The sequence below is a fragment of the Colletes latitarsis genome, unplaced genomic scaffold, assembly GCF_051014445.1.
Source record: "Colletes latitarsis isolate SP2378_abdomen unplaced genomic scaffold, iyColLati1 scaffold0013, whole genome shotgun sequence".
NCBI classification, from domain to species: domain Eukaryota; kingdom Metazoa; phylum Arthropoda; class Insecta; order Hymenoptera; family Colletidae; genus Colletes; species Colletes latitarsis.
This window is the reverse complement of record NW_027488368.1, coordinates 20,654,050-20,661,245: the sequence shown is the minus strand read 5'-3', so window position 1 is coordinate 20,661,245 and position 7,196 is coordinate 20,654,050.

The window sequence follows — 7,196 nt, the reverse complement described above, 5'->3', positions numbered from 1 at the left end:
TATGAGAAATATGCGAAAGAACGAGCCTGATGAGAGCAAATCCCAGACCTAACCTAGACCTAACATGAATTATCCTCAAAAATATTGATCGAAACCTGGTTTAATCGACTGTTTCAGTGTGGTACCACATTACTATGTGATCCAAACCAGAAAATAACCCAGGATCTGTTCTACGAGTATGTGAAGTGTGCGAAAGTAAGAGTCTGATGAGGTCGAATCCCAGACCAATCCCAGACTTAACTTGCGTTATTCTCTAAGATATTGATCGAAACCAGGTTTAATCGACTGTTTCAGTGTGGTACCACATTACTACGTGATACAAACCAGTAACAGCCCAGGATCTAGCCATGAAGTATGAGAAATATGCGAAAGTATGAGCCTGCTGAGGGCAAATCCTAGACCTAACCCAAACCTCACATGCGTTATCCTCTAAAATATTTATCAAGACCAGGTTTATTTGAATGTTTCAGTGTGGTACCACATTACTACCTGAACCAAACCAGAAAAAACCCAGGATCCGTTCAACAAGTATGTGAAAAATGCGAAAGTATGAGTCTCATGAGCGAAAATCCCAGGGCTAACCTAGACCTTACATGCGTTATCCTCTAAAATATTGAGCGAAACCAGGTTTGATGGACTGTTTCAGTGTGGTACCACACTACTACGGGATCCAAACCAGAAAAAACCCAGGATCTGTTCAACAAGTATGTGAAAAACGCGAAAGTATGAGCCTGATGAGGTCAAATCCCAGACCAATCCCAGACTTAACTTTCGTTATCCTCTAAGATATTGATCGAAACCAGGTTTAATCGTCTGTTTCAGTGTGGTACCACATTACTACGTGATCCAAGCCAGAAGAAACCCAGGATCAGTTCAACAAGTATGAGAAGAATGCGAAAGTATGAGTCTGATGAGTGAAAATCCCAGGGCTAACCTAGACCTTACATGCGTTATCCTCTAAAATATTCATCCAAACCAGGTTTAATGGACTGTTTCAGTGTGGTACCACACTACTGCGTGATACAAACCAGAAAAAACCCAGGATCTGTTCAACAAGTATGTGAAAAACGCGAAAGTATGAGCCTGATGAGGGCGAATCCCAGACCTATGCCAGACCTAACTTGCGTTATCCTCTAAAATATTGATCGAAACCAGGTTTAATTGACTGTTTCAGCGTGGTACCACATTACTACGTGATACAAACCAGTAACAGCCCAGGACCTAGCCATGAAGTATGAGAAATATGCGAAAGTACGAGCCTGCTCAGGGCAAATCCTAGAACTAACCCAAACCTCACATGCGTTATCCTCTAAAATATTTATCAAGACCAGGTTTAATTGAATGTTTCAGTGTGGTACCACATTACTACCTGAACCAAACCAGAAAAAACCCAGGATCCGTTCAACAAGTATGTGAAGAATGCGAAAGTATGAGTCTCATGAGCGAAAATCCCAGACCTAACCTAGACCTAACATGCGTTATCCTCTAAAATATTGATCCAAACCAGGTTTAATGGACTGTTTCAGTGTGGTACCACACTACTACGTGATCCAAACAAGAAAAAACCCAGGATCTGTTCAACAAGTATGTGAAAAACTCGAAAGTATGAGCGTGATGAGGGCAAATCCCAGACCAATCCCAGACCTAACTTGCGTTGTCCTCTAAGATATTGATGGAAACCAGGTTTAATTGACTGTTTCAGTGTTGTACATCATTACTACGTGATGCAATCCAGAAAAAGCCCAGGATCTAGCCATCAAGTATGAGGAGAATGCGAATGTATGAGTCTGATGAGTGAAAGTCCCAGGGCTAACCTAGACCTTACATGCGTTATCCTCTAAAATATTCGTCCAAACCAGGTTTAATGGACTGTTTCAGTGTGGTACCACACTACTGCGTGATACAAACCAGAAAAAACCCAGGATCTGTTCCACAAGTATGTGAAAAATGCGAAAGTATGAGCCAGATGAGGTCAAATCCCAGATCAATCCCACACTTAACTTTCGTTATCCTCTAAGATATTGATCGAAACCAGGTTTAATTGACTGTTTCAGCGTGGTACCACATTACTACGTGATACAATCCAGAAACAGCCCAGGATATAGCCATGAAGTATGAGAGATATGCGAAAGTATGAGCCTGCTGAGGGCAAATCCTAGACCTAACCCAAACCTAACATGGGTTATCCTCTAAAATATTTATCAAGACCAGGTTTAATTGATTGTTTCAGTGTGGTCCCACACTACAACGTGATCCAAACCAGAAGAAACCCAGGATCCGTTCAACAAGTATGTGAAGAATGCGAAAGTATGAGTCTGATGAGTGAAAATCCCAGGCCTGACCTAGACCTAACATGCGTTATTCTCTAAAATATTGAGCGAAACCAGGTTTAATGGACTGTTTCAGTGTGGTACCACACTACTACGGGATCCAAACCAGAAAAAACCCAGGATCTGTTCAACAAGAATGTGAAGTGTGCGAAAGTATGAGTCTGATGAGGTCAAATCCCAGACCAATCCCAGACTTAACTTGCGTTATCCTCTAAAATATTGATCGGAACCAGGTTTAATCGACTGTTTCAGCGTGGTACCACATTACTACGTGATACAATCCAGAAATAGCCCAGGATCTAGCCATGATGTATGAGAAGAATGCGAAAGTATGAGCCTAATGAGAGCAAAGCCCAGACCAATCCCAGACCTAACTTGCGTTGTCCTCTAAGATATTGATGGAAACCAGGTTTAATTGACTGTTTCAGTGTTGTACTTCATTACTACGTGATGCAATCCAGAAAGAGCCCAGGATCTGGCCATCAAGTATCAGAAAAATGCGAAAGTATGAGTCTGATGAGTGAAAATCCCAGGGCTAACCTAGACCTTACATGCGTTATCCTCTAAAATATTCATCCAAACCAGGTTTAATGGACTGTTTCAGTGTGGTACCACACTACTGCGTGATACAAACCAGAAAAAACCCAGGATCTGTTCAACAAGTATGTGGAAAACGCGAAACTGTGAGCCTGATGAGGGCAAATCTTAGACCTAACCTTGACCTAACATGCGTTATCCTCTAAAATTTTTATCCAGACCAGGTTACATTGAATGTTTCAGTGTGGTACCACTTTACTACGTGATCCAATCCAGAAATAGCCCAGGATCTAGCCATGAAGTATGAGAAATATGCGAAAGTATGAGCCTGATGAGGGCGAATCCTAGACCTAACCCAGACTTAACATGCGTTATCCTCTAAAATACTGATCCAAACCAGGTTTAATGGACTGTTTCAGTGTGGTACCACACTACTACGTGATCCAAACAAGAAAAAACCCAGGATCTGTTCAACAAGTATGTGAAAAACGCGAAAGTATGAGCGTGATGAGGGCAAATCCCAGACCAATCCCAGACCTAACTTGCGTTGTCCTCTAAGATATTGATGGAAACCAGGTTTAATTGACTGTTTCAGTGTTGTACATCATTACTACGTGATGCAATCCAGAAAAAGCCCAGGATCTAGCCATCAAGTATGAGGAGAATGCGAATGTATGAGTCTGATGAGTGAAAGTCCCAGGGCTAACCTAGACCTTACATGCGTTATCCTCTAAAATATTCGTCCAAACCAGGTTTAATGGACTGTTTCAGTGTGGTACCACACTACTGCGTGATACAAACCAGAAAAAACCCAGGATCTGTTCAACAAGTATGTGAAAAATGCGAAAGTATGAGCCAGATGAGGTCAAATCCCAGACCAATCCCACACTTAACTTTCGTTATCCTCTAAGATATTGATCGAAACCAGGTTTAATTGACTGTTTCAGCGTGGTACCACATTACTACGTGATACAATCCAGAAACAGCCCAGGATATAGCCATGAAGTATGAGAGATATGCGAAAGTATGAGCCTGCTGAGGGCAAATCCTAGACCTAACCCAAACCTAACATGGGTTATCCTCTAAAATATTTATCAAGACCAGGTTTAATTGATTGTTTCAGTGTGGTCCCACACTACAACGTGATCCAAACCAGAAGAAACCCAGGATCCGTTCAACAAGTATGTGAAGAATGCGAAAGTATGAGTCTGATGAGTGAAAATCCCAGGCCTGACCTAGACCTAACATGCGTTATTCTCTAAAATATTGAGCGAAACCAGGTTTAATGGACTGTTTCAGTGTGGTACCACACTACTACGGGATCCAAACCAGAAAAAACCCAGGATCTGTTCAACAAGAATGTGAAGTGTGCGAAAGTATGAGTCTGATGAGGTCAAATCCCAGACCAATCCCAGACTTAACTTGCGTTATCCTCTAAAATATTGATCGGAACCAGGTTTAATCGACTGTTTCAGCGTGGTACCACATTACTACGTGATACAATCCAGAAATAGCCCAGGATCTAGCCATGATGTATGAGAAGAATGCGAAAGTATGAGCCTAATGAGAGCAAAGCCCAGACCAATCCCAGACCTAACTTGCGTTGTCCTCTAAGATATTGATGGAAACCAGGTTTAATTGACTGTTTCAGTGTTGTACTTCATTACTACGTGATGCAATCCAGAAAGAGCCCAGGATCTGGCCATCAAGTATCAGAAAAATGCGAAAGTATGAGTCTGATGAGTGAAAATCCCAGGGCTAACCTAGACCTTACATGCGTTATCCTCTAAAATATTCATCCAAACCAGGTTTAATGGACTGTTTCAGTGTGGTACCACACTACTGCGTGATACAAACCAGAAAAAACCCAGGATCTGTTCAACAAGTATGTGGAAAACGCGAAACTGTGAGCCTGATGAGGGCAAATCTTAGACCTAACCTTGACCTAACATGCGTTATCCTCTAAAATTTTTATCCAGACCAGGTTACATTGAATGTTTCAGTGTGGTACCACTTTACTACGTGATCCAATCCAGAAATAGCCCAGGATCTAGCCATGAAGTATGAGAAATATGCGAAAGTATGAGCCTGATGAGGGCGAATCCTAGACCTAACCCAGACTTAACATGCGTTATCCTCTAAAATATTGAGCGAAACCAGGTTTAATGGACTGTTTCAATGTGGCACCACACTACGTCGTGATGCAAACCAGAAAAAACCCAGGATCTGTTCAACAAGTATGTGAAAAACGAGAAAGTATGAGCCTGATGAGGGCGAATCCCAGACCTATGCCAGACCTAACTTGCGTTATCCTCTAAAATATTTATCAAGACCAGGTTTAATTGAATGTTTCAGTGTGGTACCACTTTACTACGTGATACAATGCAGAAAAAACCCTCGATCAGGTCAACATGTATGTTAAAACTGCGAAAGTATGACCCTGATGAGGGCAAATCCCTGGCCTAACCTAGACCTAACTTGCGTTATCCTCTAAAATATTGATCGAAACCAGGTTTAATTCGCTGTTTCAGCGTGGTACCACATTACTACGTCATACAATCCAGAAACAGCCCAGGATCTAGCCATCAAGTATGAGAATTATGCGAAAGAATGAGCCTGATGAGAGCAAATCCCCGACCTATCCCATACCTAACTATGCGTTATCCTCTAAAATATTGTTCAAAACCAGGTTTAATCGACTGTTTCAGTGTGGTACCACATTACTACGTGATCCAAACCAGAAAAAACCCAGGACCCGTTCAACAAGTATGTGAAGAATGCGAAAGTATGAGTCTGAAGAGTGAAAATCCCAGGCCTAACCTAGACCTAACATGCGTTATCCTCAAAAATATTGATCGAAACCTGGTTTAAACGACTGTTTCAGTGTGGTACCACATTACTATGTGATCCAAACCAGAAAATAACCCAGGATCTGTTCAACGAGTATGTGAAGTGTGCGAAAGTATGAGTCTGATGAGGTCAAATCCCAGACCAATCCCAGACTTAACTTGCGCTATCCTCTAAACAATTGATCCAAACCAGGTTTAATGGACTGTTTCAGTGTGGTACCACACGACTACGTGATACAAACCAGAAAAAACCCAGGATCTAGCCATCAAGTATGAGAAATATGCGAAAGAACAAGCCTGATGAGAGCAAATCCCAGACCTAACCTAGACCTAACATGAATTATTCTCTAAAATATTGATCGAAACCAGGTTTAATTGACAGTTTCAGTGTGGTCCCACGTTACTACGTGATCCCAACCAGAAAAAACCCAGGATCCGTTCAACAAGTATGTGAAGAATGCGAAAGTATGAGTCTGATGAGTGAAAATCCCAGGCCTAACCTAGACCTAACATGCGTTATCTTCAAAAATATTGATCGAAACCTGGTTTAATCGACTGTTTCAGTGTGGTACCACATTACCATGTGTTCCAAACCAGAAAATAACCCAGGATCTGTTCAACGAGTATGTGAAGTGTGCGAAAGTATGAGTCTGATGAAGTCAAATCCCAGACCAATCCCAGACTTAACTTGCGTTATCCTCTAAGATATTGATCGAGACCAGGTTTAATCGACTGTTTCAGTGTGGTACCACATTACTACGTGATCCAAACCAGAAAATAACCCAGGATCTGTTCAACGAGTATGTGAAGTGTGCGAATGTATGAGTCTGATGAGGTCAAATCCCAGACCAATCCCAGACTTAACTTGCGTTATCCTCTAAAATATTGATCGGAACCAGGTTTAGTCGACTGTTTCAGCGTGGTACCACATTACTACGTGATCCAAACCAGAAAAAACCCAGGACCCGTTCAACAAGTATCTGAAGAATGCGAAAGTTTGAGTCTGAAGAGTGAAAATCCCAGACCTAACCTAGACCTAACATGCGTTATCCTCAAAAATATTGATCGAAACCTGGTTTAAACGTCTGTTTCAGTGTGGTACCACACTACTACGTGATCCAAACCAGAGAAAACCCAGGATCTGTTCAACAAGTATGTGAAAAACGCGAAAGTATGAGCCTGATGAGGGCAAATCCCAGACCTATCCCAGACCTAACTTGCGTTGTCCTCTAAGATATTGATGGAAACCAGGTTTAATTGACTGTTTCAGTGTTGTACTTCATTACTACGTGATGCAATCCAGAAAAAGCCCAGGATCTAGCCATCAAGTATGAGAAATATGCGAAAGAACGAGCCTGATGAGAGCAAATCCCAGACCTAACCTAGACCTAACATGAATTATTCTCTAAAATAATGATCGAAACCAGGTTTAATCGACTGTTTCAGTGTCGTACCACATTACTATGTGATCCAAACCAGA